Source organism: Rattus norvegicus, chromosome 16 (assembly GCF_036323735.1).
Source record: "Rattus norvegicus strain BN/NHsdMcwi chromosome 16, GRCr8, whole genome shotgun sequence".
NCBI classification, from domain to species: Eukaryota; Metazoa; Chordata; class Mammalia; order Rodentia; family Muridae; genus Rattus; species Rattus norvegicus.
This window is the reverse complement of record NC_086034.1, coordinates 49,818,344-49,836,143: the sequence shown is the minus strand read 5'-3', so window position 1 is coordinate 49,836,143 and position 17,800 is coordinate 49,818,344. Positions and strand designations below refer to the sequence as shown.

General features: G+C 38.8%; 1 protein-coding gene across 12 annotated transcripts in view; it reads right to left on the bottom strand.

Moving 5' to 3' along the window:
* Positions 1-17,800, bottom strand: part of Tenm3 (teneurin transmembrane protein 3) — a 2,726,621-nt gene that overhangs the window by 875,209 nt on the left and 1,833,612 nt on the right. For all 12 annotated transcript variants that reach the window (XM_063275416.1, XM_039094506.2, XM_039094513.2 and 9 more), the window contains one exon: positions 6,317-6,394. The gene's annotated coding sequence lies outside the window, so the exon portion shown is untranslated. The remainder of the gene's footprint in view (positions 1-6,316; positions 6,395-17,800) is intronic.

Genomic DNA, 17,800 nt, shown 5'->3' with positions numbered 1-17,800 from the left:
CACTCTTACTAAGCTGCCAAAGCATGGGCGGGACGGCTAGAAAGGCAACAAGGGGACTCAAATTTCTGGTCAACATTTGCTCCCAAATGTTGTCTTAACAAAGCCACTCATTCTTTTGCAAGAATAAGAAAAGGCAGAGTGCTTTTTCTTTGCAAATTCTTTTTCCTAAGGTGCTCGGGTTGTGTTCAAGCATCTTTCAGGTCAGGTCAATCATATCTGATGTGCAATGACTAAGAGTTTCAAAAGCTGGAAAAGAAAAATAAAGAAAGAGGATCCCAAAGTAAGTCTTCCTTGTTCTTCTCGATAGCAATTAAATACCCTTATCCAGGGTCACGTGATTCTAAGCCACAGCTCTAGACAGGAAGTGCACGGAACTAATTAAGCCCATCATTGATAGTGAATGGAACATTCTTTTTAAAAAAGGCATACATTTCTGAGCAAATGAGATGAATGCATCCCATTTGTAACACATTTTCTAATAAAAGTATGGTTTCTGTGGCACAGCCTACTTGACTGCATTTGAAACTTATTTCAAAGAGAGTAGTCAGTTGTTTGCAAAGAAGAAGGTTATTCCTAAAACAGAAATAATTATGTAAACCAGAAAGAATAAACTGAAGAGTTGAAGCTATTCTATAATGCAGATAAAGTTGAATTATAGGATGTTAACTCTTAAAAAGGTCTGTGTAGCATTTAGTGTTATAATTAGAATAGGCGGGAAAGTTATTAACAAAGTTAGGATAGTTATGGGAGTGAAATGAGGAGCCCTCTACAATAGGAGATAAGTGGGACCCCCTTAAGAAACTTGGAAATCCATCTACTTTATTTGTTATTTGTCTAGAGTTGAACATGATGAGAGAGATGTCTTTTAACTTTGCCAAAGTGAAGACAGAGACTCATTATAGTTACTTGTCCTAATAAAATTATGACAAAAGAACTTCTGTTTGGCGTGACAGAGACACTGCCATCGGACCTTCTCTTTTACTGTAAAGAACAATAAAACTGGACAAAAGATAAAACACTGTTCTGAGGCAATGATATCATGCAGTCGTGACTATGCCTCTCCATAGAAGGGAAGGCCATGAAGAGAATGCAATATTTGTTCTCGCTTCCTGTTTGGGGGTGATTCCCAGATGGCATGAAAAGAAGTAGAGCCAAAGAAGAGAGCTACATCATCAGACAGAGGCAGCCGATAAGAGACAGCAGGTTGCTGGATTGTCTGGCATTTGTAAAGCAGGAGACTGGAAAGGAGGATGACTAGGGTAGCGTTATGATTTGAATAGGAAACGTCTCCCACTTGCTTATGCTTTGGGCCCTCGTTTCCAAGATGGAATTGCTCTTTTGAGAACCTATAGAAACTGTTGGAAGGGAGGAAACCGTAGGTACTGACAACGGGCTTCGAAAGCAGCTTTTAGTGCATTTGACGCTTCTCAGGCTCGTTAGAGGAGTCTGCGGTGAGGAGAACCTTCTGCTAGACACTCCCACTTCCGTGACTCAAGCATCTCGGCCATGATGCTCCTGTTATGATGGATTAAAACTCCGTAAAACCATGGGCCAAAATAAACCTGCCTTCTCTTTTCTGACAGGGAGCATGGTCGCACAGATAGAAATACCTGTACTGAATAGAGGTGGGGAGTGGGGGGCTAATCTCCTGGGCATGGAGTTTCTCTGTGAGTTATCCATACAGTGAGGCAAAGAGTGGCTGTGAATCGAGAAGTTGAGTATCAATATCTCTTTAATTTTTAAGTCTACAGTTATACAAGATGGATACTGGTTGAATGGTAAGACTAATGGACTACGTCATTGTAATAAAGGGTTAGTTCATGAAGAACTCTCATAAACTTCAAATATATCCACTGCTACAGTCAAGAATGAAAGAAGGGATTGGATCAGAGTTCATTCACGTGTTTGACAACTCAGTGGAAGAGAAATGCTGAAAAATACAACAATAACATAATAAAGTGTTGATAACATTGATAACTCTGTATCTTAAACAATTGTATTTATACTTAGAAAGTTCCTTACCAAGAAACTCAAAAGTTGATAAATTTTCTTGTGATTGTCTATATAAGTTTTATACAATAGATAAATCTATAAAAATTATTTTGAAAAAAAGATAAAATGAAATACTTCAATACTTTCCAACTCATTAAATGGGCCAGAAGCTTCCTATCAAAAGCCAAAAGTACATTTCAAGAAAAGATATTTATCTCTCTCTTGAATAAGTAAATAAAATAAATTATTTTAAAATATCATAAAAGTCAAACTCAGAAGGACATAAATCATGACTAAGTAGGAAATAGAAAAGGAAGCAGGGTGAGGCTATTTATGAAAGTATCAATTTAATTCACTAATTTATCAGAAAAGGAGGAAACTCCTTATAATCATTTTAATATATGCAGAAAGAAAAGATAACTTTTGACAAATTAAATATTTGTTCATTATAGAGAATACTTAAAAACTAGGAATACAAATAAATTTACTTTGTTTGAAAAAGCGTTTTTACAAAGCCTAAAATCAATATCATAATGATAAAACATTTAACATTTTCTCCAAAGATCAGGAACAAGATAAATATGTCTGTGCTCAGCACTCCTGTTCTACATTGTTTGACTAGTCTAAGATTGTACAGAAAAGAAGAGAAAGTCATAAAAGGGGCATAAATGGCGATGTAAAATTCTCTGTTACATTAAAACATCTAATTAAATAATGAGGCAAGCCAACTCTAACTGTTCATTAAGGTGATTTCTAGTTTGGTTAATTTAGGAGTGTGATGTTTTTATATATTTATAATTTTAAATAATAAAGTTTAGTTAAAGGATACATACACATGCACACACAAATATCCCCACTGGAAATAATGAGGTTCGAATATTTGTATGACACAGGTCAGCACTTTATAAATCAATGATATATCTATATTCTGTCATCAGACAAGAAAGAAGAAATAAAACTCTTGATTTATAATACAATAGTAGGATTAAACAGTTAAGCATAAACTTGAAGGATGAATGAAAGTGGACAGAGTATGAAGAAAGATTTAATGGGAGGAGATTGTCATGTGTTCATGAGTCATGGTTTAGAAGACTAAACATGGCGGCCATAGCCGTTTCTCTTCTTTGTAGAGCTGGTGTGCTTATCCTAAAACACATATGGAAATACAAAGCATTTATCACTGCTAAGGAGCAGCCTAAGACCAGACAGTTGCAGATCTATGTCATCACAGTTAAAGGCTCATGGTAGTGGGACTAATTCACAAGGTAGGATAGATCCATGCAATCAAATACCCAGTACAGAACTATACATAGATGATTCGCTGGCTTTAAAGCAAGTGTCAGAGCTATTTAATTTGGAGGGGAGTAATTTATCAATAAATTACACTAGAAAAGTCTGTAAATAAATAAACATGTACATTAAGTCCTTCCCCACACCACACATTAACTTAATTCAAGGTAACACCCTCTAAAGTTTAGAGATAGTACAATGCAAAGACGTTTAAATTATTTTGGCATACACTTCTGAGAGTGGACATAAGGAGCACAAAGCATAAAGAAAATAGGATGCAATTAGACCTCTCCAAAGTCTATTCATTGAAGGTGTAGTTTAAAAATAGACGAATCTTAGATGGAGTGGAAATATCCAAAATGGACAATATTTGGCTTAGAATTTATGTCTCAGACATGTTCGAAAACAAGGCAACTACCTTAAGAAATTAAAAAGAATAAAAAGTATATGCATGCCTAAGAAGTAATAAAAGTGGGTTCTGCATCACCAGTCACAGAGTAGTGCAAATTAAAAGTACAGGGAGACAACAAGGTAGGGTCAAACCCAGAAGATTAATGACATCAAATCCTGAGGATGATTGGGAAGAAGCGTAACCGTGAGACATTCTTGACTGAGTATAAAGTGGGGTAGGCAATCTGTTATGATGAGACATTCCTAAATAGTTTCTTGAAGAGTTAAACACACTCGTTCTATGACCCACAAATTATCTGAACAGAAATGAACACACAGACACAGACACACACACAGACACAGACACACACACACACACTCACACACACATACGTTCACACACACTCACACATCTATACACACACACACACACACACACACACACACACACACACACAAACTCACACACACTTGTATGCATATGTTACCACAAAAGGACTTCTTCAAAAAATGCTTACAAGCAACTTTATCTCACACGTGGAAACAACCCTCTATCTTGTGAAGTAACAGTTAAATGTGGCACATTTGCTAAACGCAATGCTAGCAAATAGTAAAATAGCAAACACAACTACTGCTATGCTATACAGCACAGATGAGACTCAGAAGTGTCACTGCGAATGACGGATTTCCAAGTAAAGAAAGCAGACATTGCCACATTGCATGGAGCTGCAGCTCAAGGCCAGGCCAGATGAATTCTACCATCAAAATGAGACAGTGGTTGCCTACACTGGGTGAGTGGGGCTGACCTTCTTTACTACAGGAAGACCTTGTATTTTTACTTATGCACGTTAATAGCAAAATGGAATATAATCCAATCATCTTTAGTTTTGTAAAAATTTACCATTTTAAGAATAAAAACTGGATGACTGTCAAGTTATCTTTTAACATCAATTTGTATTTTTCAACTCATTTACTATTTTATGACATACATATTTTATAAGATGTATAGCAACATATTAGGTTTACATAAAACTTGATCAGAAATTTTTGATTTTAAGCATTCCTATTACATGCAGAATCCCCATGACAGATTTAGCAGACATCTAAGACCATGTTTTGGCGACACAGAAGGGAAGACTACAGATGCTTTTAAAACTAAAGTATATCCTGAAATTTAGGGACTAGGTTGAGCAGCCCCCCTGTAGAACAGATTCTTAACAGTTAATGTACCAGATTGTATCAAATGCTGCACCTAATTAACGACACTAAACATAAAGAGGCGAAATCTATATGACATTATTTTAAGAAATGAACTAAAACAGAAATTGATAATGTGAGACATATCAGTAACATTTAGTGATATGAAAATTTTCATGATTTATTTTTGGAATTTCAAATAAGGAGGAATCCTAATATCTTCCTATTAAAATATTCAACTAGTCCAGTAGTCAGAGAGATAACCAAGTGTCAGTACGTAACTGCTATTTAGAAAAGGTCTAAAATTTAGTCAGCATTAGGAGGCTGGTAGTAATCCCATCCATAGTAAACCACCAGAGAGATAAGACGACCTCCCTTGAGATAAAAAATTGTGCTCTTATTTCTCATTTATAACGTCAAGCATGATGGAGTCTTTAACAAACGTGTTACCAAGCATTCGGTTGAGCTAACTGTATTTTCATATGTTTTCTTGGATCCTTGGAAGAATTCATGCAACATCTCCATCCCATATTAGTTGCACATTTAATCAGTCATTGTTAAAAAAAAGAATGTTTTCTCTAACACTGAGGGACACTTGCTGTAAACATCTGATGAGATGGATCCCTTTCCTGATCTTGGGCAGGCCATTTATTAAACAAAACTGTAAATGGGTATGTGGTGGGGGGACTGAATCCAGATGTTACTCAGCAGTGACCTTCAATTGAACAGGTGATATTTGCTGGGCTTCTGGGTGACAGCGTTTCCAGCCCAACTAGCTGTTAAATCACCTGCCAAGCAGCCATTACATAGATGGGAGAGTCACATGGCCCTGCTGCTCATATTTTCCCCTTTTGATTTTAATTTTAAGTCACTCCAAGAACAGTGAAGCAATTTTGAGAGTTAGAAATCTAGGTTGTGGCTAATGCTAATAGGAGTGGGGAAAGGTAGCTGGGTGGGAAGCAAGAGGTGGCAGGGAAGCAAAGGTGGGCCCACTGGGACATTGGTGAAGTTCATATCATCTGCTGTGTCCTGTTGCTGGCACATAAATGCTCACTTTGTGAAAATCCATGGGGCGTGCAGACACTCGCATGTTCTTCAGGATGCGTCTTGCATTTCAAATCATTTTACCCTAAGTATAAATTCCTTTCAGAAAGATATGGAATTTCTACAGCATTGTACAAAACCGAAAGATTTTATGCTAATGTCTAAAAAACCCTATAATTTAAATTTTTTTCTCTGCTAAATCTATCTTCTTTTCAAATAAGCCAAGACCTTGAATTTTTAAAAAAAACCAATTTCCTACCTATCTCTGTGGTGTGTGTGTGTGTGTGTGTGTGTGTGTGTATTTATATATGTATGTATATGAAATAGGGCTTAAAAGAAAACGAGTCAATGAAACCTGAAAACTGTGATTACAGTATGATTTAGAAATGTATATGGAACTTACCCAAAAGGTAGATTCTTCCTCAAGCTTTGTGGCAGGTCCCTCGTGTCACCAAAGCAAAGGTATCAAGGCAGTACAAGCCTGAAAGGGAAAACAAAGAGAAAATGTACTATACCATAAAACACTCCTTTAAATGTCTAATCTTTTTATAGTATATTAATCTACATAAGTCATAAAAATAAGTCATTCAAATACTCAGGCAAAAATACCCCTCTTGTTTCTTGACAAGAACATTATAAAAACTGCAGTGACTGGGCTGCCCTGAATATGGCTCTTAATCAGTTGTTTTTTACATAAATACACATTTGTAATACCAGTTCTTATAGCCAGTATTTGTGTAAGTGGTACAGAGCTATAGCAAGTTAAGAAACAAAACAAAACAAAAACAAAAACAAAAACAAAAATAAAAAAAACCCTTCTTCAAAAAAGTTGTGTAAATACACAATTGTAGCTTACATCCGGGTTGCTGACTTCCTAAAGGAGACATACATATAGAAAAGGCTACTTCCAACAGAGAGAATGGATCACACGTTAAAGCATAGGTGAGATGTCAGTTGCAAAGGGGAGGTGTGTGGGATAGCCATTCAGGCACATGGGAGTTACATTATAGCTTTTGAACATAGGGGCATGAAAGGGAGAAGAAATTTAAGGCACTTCAACTTGATAGACATTTTTAGAGGTATTAGATTGTAGAAGAGTGTTAGCTTAGATTTTTCTAAAAACTACTTTAATAAGGATTCTTAAACTCTTCAAACTCCCTTTTAGCCCACCGTCCAAAAGAGGTAGAGAAAAGAAAGGTTATCAGGGGAAGTGGACTTGTTTAAAACTATTTTTAGGGTTTGATTCCAATCTTTGTTGTCAGCATATCAGCCGTTCAGTTCATGTAAAGTAGCAGCTTGATCTACCTGCAAACACCACTCACAAATCAGCGAAAGCAGTTCAATCCAGAAGAGAGCAAGAGGCTCTGCCAATTGGCTTGAGTCTGAGGAAGTGACAAGAAGCTGCTGGAATACAGTCTTTGGTGCTTTTCTCTCTATGATATCATGTCACAACAAATGATGACCAGTGAAGAAGGCAAGGGGGACCAGTGCCACAGCATCATCGGCAAAGACCAGCATCAGCAAAGCCCAACGAAGACCAGCAAAGAGTTGCAAGGTGGACCAATGCCACACGCAGTGTGCTCCACTCTCTGTAGGGTTGTACTTATACCCTTTCCAAACATCATGTGTCCTTTCACGTGCCCTTTCCACCAGGCAGCTTCCAGGAAAACACCAGATGACTGTTCTCAACAAAACATCTTCCCACGTGTCCCCAAACATCCTCTCATGAGACAGTCTCCAGAGAAACATCACATGACACAACCGAGTCTCCAAAGAAACCAGAAAATTTTTACTTCAGAAGAAACTTTTCATGCAAGAGACTGCATTGCAGACACATTGGTAGGTGTGTGACTAAGGTTTCAGCAGTGGGTAAGAAAGGTATGAGCCGTGTTTCCGTCTTCACTGGGACTGACTGACACAACGGATTTTAATGACAAGGAGCAGTGGTCCCTGGAGAGTCTGTAGAAGAGGAACAAATGTGACCCAAGAGGCAGAAACAACATTTTGAGTTGTAGGGGAAAGATTAAGGCTATGGCATCTGATGGAATCAGGAGCGACAGCACCACAGTAGTATGTGAGGAGGAACCGGGACAGTCTCACTTATATGGGCAGAGGAAGGAAGTCACCAGAGACATGATCTTCAGGAGAGCCAGGTGTCAGGAAAATCAAGCAAAGATTTTAGAAGGGTAGAGTGGAATGCATTGAAATTCAAGCCGGGTTCATATTGGAAAGTGATTATTTCTCTTTTTTTCTTGACTTGTTTAGATTTAGATACAAGGTAACTATAAATCTAGGGAGCAACAAAGACCGCATGATACTCAGTTTTCGCAAGTACACATTAGTAACAGAAATCTGCAGGAAGCTGTATATTTTCCTGTGCCTTAACAAACTAGTTGTTAAGAGTTTGGAAGTTATCCTAGATGGAGATCTGCTATGCTGTGGTAGGTAATTATTCCCATGAATGGCCGTTTTAAATGTTCTTTGTGTGCCAGTTATCCTTAACACACTAGGAGATAAAACTTAGCATACCAGAGTTCTGTTGTTGCAGGTAATTAAATTTAGCATACTACAAGTCCTTGCCAGTGATTACATTTAGTAAACTAGAAGTCCCTGTAGGGGATTCAAACATTTCCTTTCTTTAAGTGGCCAGAATATTTGTGGACATTAGATCCCCCAGAGTCCAGCAATATGCCACTTTAAGCTGTCATGTCTAAAAGAAGGGACTGAGGACCATATAACTGTCTGTGTGCTGAGTTCTAAACTCTGTGTGATGAATCTCAGAGCTTGGTCTACTTCAGAAGTTTGGGGTTCACTTATGACTTGGGTGTGCCTGTGCAGCCAGAAGACTTGATCTGATGCTGGGTATGAGGGGCAAACCTGCAGCCAGGACAAATCCTGACTCCACAGTACATTTGGGTGTTGACAGAGATGATTACTAGTGGATGTTTATGGGGAAGCATGAAATGCTATCCTAGAAGACTCATGGTAATTAACTCAGTTAACCGTCCCATCTACCTCAAAAGGCAGATATTGCTTGGTTCCAAATAAAATGGATTAGGTAACAAAAATTCAGAAAATTCCCAAAGATAGAAATTACAAGTTGATGTGTGGAGAATAACCACTCATGGGTGCTAATAAATTTAGCCATGCCATCAAGACCATGTTTGTAAATATCAAGTGATTTAAAACAATCACTTGCTATTACCTTTACTTTGGGAAAAAACATTATTTTAGCTTATAGCAATTTGATCTTCCTTGCAGCTGTATAGAAAAGAATTAATATCTACAGCAGTGGTTCTCAACCCATGGATCATGTCAGCTATACCGCATATCAGGTATTTACAGTATGATTTTTAACAGCAGCAACATTATGGTTATGAAGTTGCAACTAAGTAATTTGTGACTTGGGGTCACCACAACATTAGGAACTGTTATTAAAAGGGCCAGTGCACCAGGAAGTTTGAGAACCACTGCTCCAGAGATCTAATGAAGCTTGTTGAGGAAGTCTGTATTCTATGCAGTTTCATACAGTCATAACCGAAAAGTTTATGGCCTCAAATTGCCTATTTCCAATGCGCCTAGAATTGTTCTATATATTGAGGTTTTTCCAATCAGTTTGCTTGCATATATATATGGGGCATATTGGAAGAAGAACCCTAGAACAAACAGAAGAGTTCTGGCCAGATTCCTGAAACACTTGGTACATATATCTGAAGATCAGAGGAAAAATGTCTATAATGAAAATAGACAGAGTGGGAAAAAATGGTTATTTCTGTCAGTGCTAAAAAGCTGAGAGTGTCACTGATTAAGGTCACTGCCAATTTCATCAATGGGGAAAGTGCTTTAGCAAGCAGTCAGCCCCTCATTTTCACAACACGGTATAAGCCCATGGTGATGGCACTGTCAGTGTATCCATGATCAAGCACAAAGAAGATCCAAGGGTCAACTAGAAGAGAATATTTTAGTAGAGCACCAAAGTTATCCGAAACCAACTCCACATAATGCATATATGTCTTGCTGTCCCCTGTCACCTTCAGGGCCATCACCATCAACAAACTGACAGGGGAAAAAAAAAGGACAGAGGCAGAAGAACACTAACCAAAAGCCAAATTAGCATTTTCTCATATCTTCACTGGAAACAAAATCTCAAATCTGCAGTTGGAGTCTTTTCATTAAAGGTTCATTCTAGAACGAACTCTGCTGATAGAAGATATTAAGATGTAAATTTTTATCCCAGGCTAATATTCAAAACCATATTGCTAGTTATCCACCAGTATGGCCTAGTTTGCAACTCAAGTGAAATATGTTCAATGCTTTTCATAACCGTAAGCCTCACACATGGACAAAGATACTCGTTAATTGACTTTCGTAGCACTTGTTAACAGGATGAAAATGTAGCAATTTCACATTAGAGCACACTTCCTTTTGTGCAGACAGCTGGCATGTTTGGACATGTAGATGTCACAGGCCCCAATGGGACACATCGAATCGCCTCACTGGTGAGAAAATGGAGAACAGTAAATAGAGAGTGTGGCCTGCTAATTTGGTGCCGTTAATTCGTGGACGTTGGAAAGAGAAGTTGTCCTCTGAGAAGACAGCAGCTTAAATAAGCAAGAGTAATATAATGCTGTGAGTCCTCATCGAGACTTCTGTGCACAGCAGGTTTACACCCGGGACAGATGGATGTTAAGATACAAGTTTAAACTTGTGAGGGCTCTTTGCCTACCATATCAAATTGGATCTCATATAACCTCACCTCACCAGGCCTCTTGGAACTGTTCTCTTGGAAGATTCATTATATTTCTGCACATGCATGTAATAAATATTATTTGCCCAATTTTTATGCTTCTTTCCCTCTGTATTTCTTCTTCTTCATCTCCAATAAATCCCCTTTTATACCAATGCCCCCTCACTAATTTTACATTTGGGACAGAGCATATGGTACTTTGGCTTTGGGGACTGTTTATCTGATTCTGCTCCATGTCTGGGTTGAAACAATGACCTACTACACTGGTCCTCCCATCAGTTTTCTAGTTGTGGCCTAATTAGTTGTAAGGTGTATTTTTGAAGGTGGGTAGATCTCTGTTGCTTCCTCAGATACAACCAACTGTCTCTCATCCTCTCTCTCCTCTCCTTTCATCTTCAGTAGCCTGGGTGTTTCAGTTTTATAGCCATTAGCACCAGAGGGCACAAAGGTGAAGATGCGCTTTTCACCTGGGAAAGCTTCTTATTCTCCAGGTCATTATCAGTGAACCCATGCTTAAGTCCCTCAAACTCATGCTCACCCTGTGGACGCCAGTGCTGCTTGGAGGTTCTGCTTGATGGTTAGAAAACTCATTTTGCTAGATTATTACCTGCAAACATAGCAGAGAATCATCAATAGTGTCAGGGGTTGGCACTCTCAAAAGAAATGGATCTCATGTTGGAGTAGTCATTGGTTGGTTGTTCCTTCAGTCTTTGCTTCATCCTTATCCCTGCACATCTTGTAGGCAAGACACATTTTGGATGTCTTTTTTCGGATGGATTGATACCCTTTTTTCCTCTTTTGGGAATCCTGCCTGGAAGGCTGTGGCAATTTCAGATTCTAGAGGCTTCATCCAGCAGCTGATGGAGGCAGATGCAGAGACCCATAATCAAACATCATAAACAAAGACCCAGGGAATCTTGTGGAAGAGTTGGGGATAGAAGTAAGCAAGTTCGAATGGTCAAAGACACCACAAGAAGACCTACCAAGTCAACTAACCTGAGACCAGACCATGGAGGCTCACAGAGCCCGGAACACCAACAGGGAACATGCAGGAGCTGGAACTAGACCTCCTACACATTTCAGCAATGGTGCAGCTTGGTGTTCATGTGGTTCCCTAACAAGAGGAACGGGCGATGTAGCAATCTCGGTTCCCTGCCGTTGCTTCCACTTCCCACCTACCTGGACCACCTTGTGGGTCTCAATGGGAGAAGATGTGCCTGGACCTGCTGGTACTAGATGACCTAGGGTTGGGTGGTTCCCAAGGGAGCTCCCCTTGTTTGAGGAGAAGAGGAAGGAGCAATGAGGAAAGGGATTTGTAAGGGTTGGACTGGGAAGAGGGTTGTGATTGAGATGTAAAGTAAATAAAAAAGAAAACAAATACAAAAAGAAAACCCATTTTGCTTTCTGATTTTGAATCATGTACAGTTTTCATAAATGACGATGAGTATTTGCTTATGACTCTAGTGCTGAGGTAGTGGACGGTGCTTTCATGAAGCAATATTAGTGCACTGCCAGAATGAACTGTGTTAGACTAGTATTCGGCCAGGACATCTGCCTGCAACCCAATTCAACCCAATGCTCGAGCACTTGGCTCTGCTCCTGCAACATAGGTTTCCATGGAAATCATCAGAATTCCTGAAATCTAAGGAGGGACATGGCTTGTATTACTGCTTTCAACTTGTCTTGGTTGCAGACAAACCTAAGTGAATTAACATTTATGCCATTATCATTAGATTCTATATCTCATCATTTGGATTCATTGCACAATTGCTAAACTATTAAAATATTAGGTATTGTATTGTTTCTGCTAAGGTTTTTATTATTATTTTTCTTTCTGAGTAGAAATAGATTGATGTATGTCTATTCCCGCAGTCCAAAGATTTGAGTCCCATTGTCTTAAAAGTCACAAAACATTTCATGAGCTGGGCACTTAATAAAAGGATTGTTGGCTGTGGAAGATACTTTTAGATCTTGTATCTAAGAGAAAGGTTTAGGGGTGTTAGATACCCCGGAAAGAGATGTCAATGGCAGCCAACATCTTGACAGTCTTGCCAAGGGTCAACTTTACGTGTACACCAGAGAACCCAAATTTGTTGCAGTTTTGACTTCTTATGCAGGTACCATGAGAACCATTATCGTCTTTGCTTCTAATCCATTCTTTTGCCATTTTCAGGCCTTCATTTTGTACTCAGAATGTAAATTACATTTCCTATTTGTCCTCAAACCAATGTAGCGTTTCTTTATGCTTTTTAGGCATGATATTTACTGTGTCTGTGACATTTTTATTTAGTAGTCAGTATTAATAAATCTTCATGAAAGTAACAACATCATTGTGATTTTGTTGAAAATTCATTGCTTATGGTTCTTTGAAGAAGCATGAACGTTCAGCCACAAAGAAAACCAATCCAAAGGGAGAAACATGGTTATTGATGGCATCTAATTCATCTGGGAACTGGTGAAATTAATATAGTTAAAGGAAGTGTTACTTCCTTTCAAATTCCATTCTTTTTAGCTTATGATTAAAGTAGTAATTTTTAAAAACTACCTAGGCAAGACTCTGTATGAATCACACCACCCCAGACCCCAAACAGTTTTGCTGCCTTTAAAAAACAGACACGATATACTATCATTTGCTCCTGATATATTTTGGAAACTCCTCTGTGCTTTTGTTCTGAATGTCTGAACCGAACTTCTCTTGTCAGTGTCTGTCCTCACGTCCATGCATCGCTTCAAAAGAACTGACGTATTGGCTTCTTATGGAATATGCTATCTTACCATCAAAATGCATGACTGTTACATTTTCTGAGTCATACATTTTATCCCCTGAAAGTTACTTTCTATCATATTAAACTGAACATGCACTTCCAGTCACCAGAACAACCAAGTGATAATAATAAATATAATATAATACACTACACATATACAATGGAATGAGATAGCAATCCTAAAATAACTTCACTTTAATTAAGAAAACACATATAAAAAGCTCTCTCCAACAGTGTGTCTGGCACATTGTAAGACCTGAAAATATGTTGCTTTTTCCCCCTCACCTCTTCATTTGCTTTTTGTAGCAGGTTAGTTGGAGACAAAGCTTGTTCTATGTCCCCACTCCCCAGGATGCATTTCAACTCACAAAGTTTAGCAGATTAGATTGAATTGAGAAGGAAAAAGCAAGGTGAAATACTAGAAAATACATTGAAAAAAAAGAGTGAATATACTTTCAGCATGCCAGCTAAATTTATTTAATGAAATTTCAATTTTTATTACATTTCTTAAAAAGTTTAGGACCGTATGGGAAATTATGGTGTTAGTGTGTGTAGGGGGTATACTATGCCCCTCAGCTATTCAACACAGTTCTTCCTAGCCTCATGTAATACTTTCTCCTGGTGAATGTATGTGTGTTTATGTGGGTAAGTTTGTCTAATCAAAAGTCATTGTCCTGTTATTTATACTTTTTATTACAGAATTTAAATATCTACTTTGTCATCCATAAAACATTTAAAATGCCTTTGCTTTATAACATCTGACCAAGTAATAATAGCCTCTTCAGAACATCTTAGAGAGCAGCGCAAAATTGAAGAAGTCCTCTTATTGTGTCACTAGTAGCACAATAAAACCATTACTTAAGTGGATATGAATCATGCCACCCAAAACCAATCTTCATTTAAACCACCAGTGAACTAACCAAGGAAAAGATTATGGGGATGTTAAATATTGTGAAACATTTGCCCCAAATTGAAAAATACAGAAACAAAGACATTTTGACCAATCATGGACTATGAAAGTACTAGAAGCTTTGATGGGAAGGAGAAGGAAGTGAAAGAAAAAAAAAAAGGAAAAATCTGTATAAATACTGACCAACCCCCTCGGCTCTCCCAGCCTCACTGGCTTGTGTGTTGTCCATGTAATGAATATTTCAGTTGTATCTCAAGTTTCTTATATTTTCAAAGGCAGTAAAGACGATGAGTTTTACATCTGTTAAAGACCTCTGATTGGCAGACACACTGAAAGATTGCCTCACATTTAAACGGAGAATGCTCCTCAGGAGCCATGGCCATGAAATATTCATCACACCTTCTTTCATAGGAAAGAGCTAGCTGGCTTTGTGTCACACTGCTTACTATTAATACCAACAAAATTACATGTCTCCTGTTAAATATCATTCTTAGGAGATGAATGAGGGGTTGTTTGTTCTAGATGATCAGAGAGAATAATGCAGGTTACAGCTTGTAGTTTTCTTGTAACACGGGTGTTTGAGCTTTGAGGCACAGAAGACACCGGGCTTGATAACCACTTCTTCAGAGGACCGTGTGAGATGATTTTCTTTCTGCGTCTGTGTTCTTTTAATTGCAAAGGTACATTTTTATCAATACCCACCTCTCTTTGTGGGAAGCCTTTGGATATAAAACTGCTGTACTTATACCTTTGAGTATACTTTTATTAAGCGAAGCAGAGACTCATGTGTTTCCAAATATTGTTCAAATCTCCAAAGCCAGCTGAATAAACAAACATTATGTGAGCTGTAGCCCAAAAGTCTGCGAATGACTCCTTGGGATGTAAAAAATAACTATGATTCCTTCTAAGTATTTCTTGGAGCCAATGATCAGCAGTTTTGTTTAAGTTCTGGGACCCCCTGAGCCTCCATAAAAAATAACTTTGAAATATTATATTATGTGTGAAAATTTTACACACATGCACATTTATAATCAGCAGACAGGGCCTCTGCCCTTCTTCAACCCGATAATCAACCATAGGACCTACTCAAACATGAAAAAAAGGAGAAAGATTCAGAACGCCAAAGCACATAATCTTAGTGCCATTTAGAACCATGTGTCTTTCTGAAATCACCTATTACTGCAAATCTCTTGGTTATATTTCTCTGGACGTGTCTGTTTCTCATTATCAAAGTCTAAAGAAATTGGATACAGTTATGTAACACTTGGCAAAGGGGGTCTAAGAAAAATTGCATCCCGCAGTTTCCAGCTTATCTTTCCTTTCCAAAGCTGTAACCACTGTCTGACTTTCTTACTTGGGAGAAGCCAACTGGGACAGTGAAAGGGAAATAAAAATCAAACCAAAGTCAATAAAGTGATGGCCCTGTGCTTGAATCAATCATAGATGTCAGCTTTTAAACAGTGATTATAGTTAACAGACACTAAGGTAGCGTGAACAGGAAGACGGGTTACTTTTTAAAGTCACCTTTCCCTTGGAAGATGGCACTGAGTATTTTCATAACAAGCCTGCCAAATACAATAGTAAAGAGGGCTGGAGAAGTTGGCTGGACTGGAACCATACTCATGGCATAGGCATGAGTACCAGAGTTCCAATCTCTAGCACCTACATAATAGCCAGACTCACTGACATCTATCTGTAATTCCACTGCAGAAAGCCAGAGACAGATGGGTTCCTGGAACTTATTGGCTGGCCCGCCCTACCTAATGAATGAGTAACCCAGGGCCAGGGGGCTCAAAAGGGAAGGTAGAGAGTAATCAAGAAAAGACCTAGTGTTGATCTCTGCCATCCACAGGCACCCACACACCTACACCCACGTGACTGTGTACACAGGTGAACGTCACATACGTGCACACATACCATCAAGAGGATGATGATGCCCCAATATCTGAGATTTACAATGTTCACAACTGTAATTAAATTATGAGCAGCTGCCTTCTGTAAAGCAGATTAAGACCTTGCAGAGAGACAGAGAGCCTATAATGAGTTTCCATTTGTGATTTAAGTCAGAACTCAGCGCTACACATCCTCCTTTCCCAGGAATGAAGAAGAGAGAAGAGTCCCGAGAAACTTTGTGAGGAAGAAGTTCAATGGGTCTCATTCCAACAGGTGTGCTCCCCCCTCCCCAGTTCACGTTAAGTCAGTTAATTTATAATTTCTTCAGATATTGCACAGTGTTCAGACAACTTTAGATGCCCATCTGATCAATTAAGGCACAACGCTGTTTTTGCAACTGAAGCTTTTAAAAAGCATTATGGTTAAAATACACTGCGAGGGCCTGCTGGGATAATTGGTTATCAAAGTACGTGGGTACCAGCGAGTGAGCAGCCTTAAAATAGCAGGAAGTGCCACTGCACACTAGAAAAGAAATCACTATTTCACTTTTTCAAATAAAACATATCGCACCTCTGAGTTCACAATGGGGTATTTGCTGAGAGCCTGTAATTAACTCATAATGATGAGAACTGCGGTGATAAACATTTCCTTCGCCAAGCGCTTGCTTGTTTTCCCGTTTCCTCCAAGTTTGCTCTGTCCTTGTCAGTTCTTCTAGTTAGCTTGTCACTACGAATCAAGGCAATAATGGAGGAAAGAGCAAATAGTTTTTGTAGAAAGGGATTATTTGTTTTAATTTTTACATAGAGGACTTGATAGAAACAATTACTTTATTAGGTAGCTTTTACGGCACTGGCAGAATGAGCGAGTCGGGGAGGGAGAGGGAGCTTTGACCTAGTCCTACAACAATGTCACTTTGGAAACTCAGAACCAACCAATTCCGACTCTCAAGTCTAGTCACCTATTGCAGCTGTTTTCTGAGTCATCTCCTGGTCTGCACACAGCTGTTGAATTAATCTCCCCCAAATACCTCTCCATCATGTCGCTCCTTCCCTCTAAACTCCGCGAGAACCGCCCAATACCAATAGAACAAAGTGCACATTCCTCACCAGGCATTAAGCCCTCTACAATCTGTTTCCAATTTTCTTGTCTTGCCTCATTTCCCACTGTTCCATTATAACATAGAAGCCCATGTGAATTCTCCGCTCCAGTCTGTTTCATGTCCTTTGAAAGGCTTTGCTTTCTTCTTTCCTTGTTCAATCCCTGTTCCCTCGCAAGTCCTTAGGTGCTGGTTTGGATCAGGGAGCGTTGTCTGGCCTGACTACCTGATCTGGAACACGTCCTGGCTCTGCATGAAACTGTAAGCTGCATCTGAGGAGTTGACTCCTCCCTCCTTGCATGTCCTGTCATTTTTTTTTTTAGCACAGTATCCTGTTTTATGGTACTTTCTGAACCAGCCACCGGTAGGACAGTCATTACTGTAACACCCAGAGAAATAGCCTGCCATTTTGTTTGCCTCGTCAGTGTCATTTAGAAATAGCTATGTTATGATGCAAGTCCCAAATGATTTCTCTC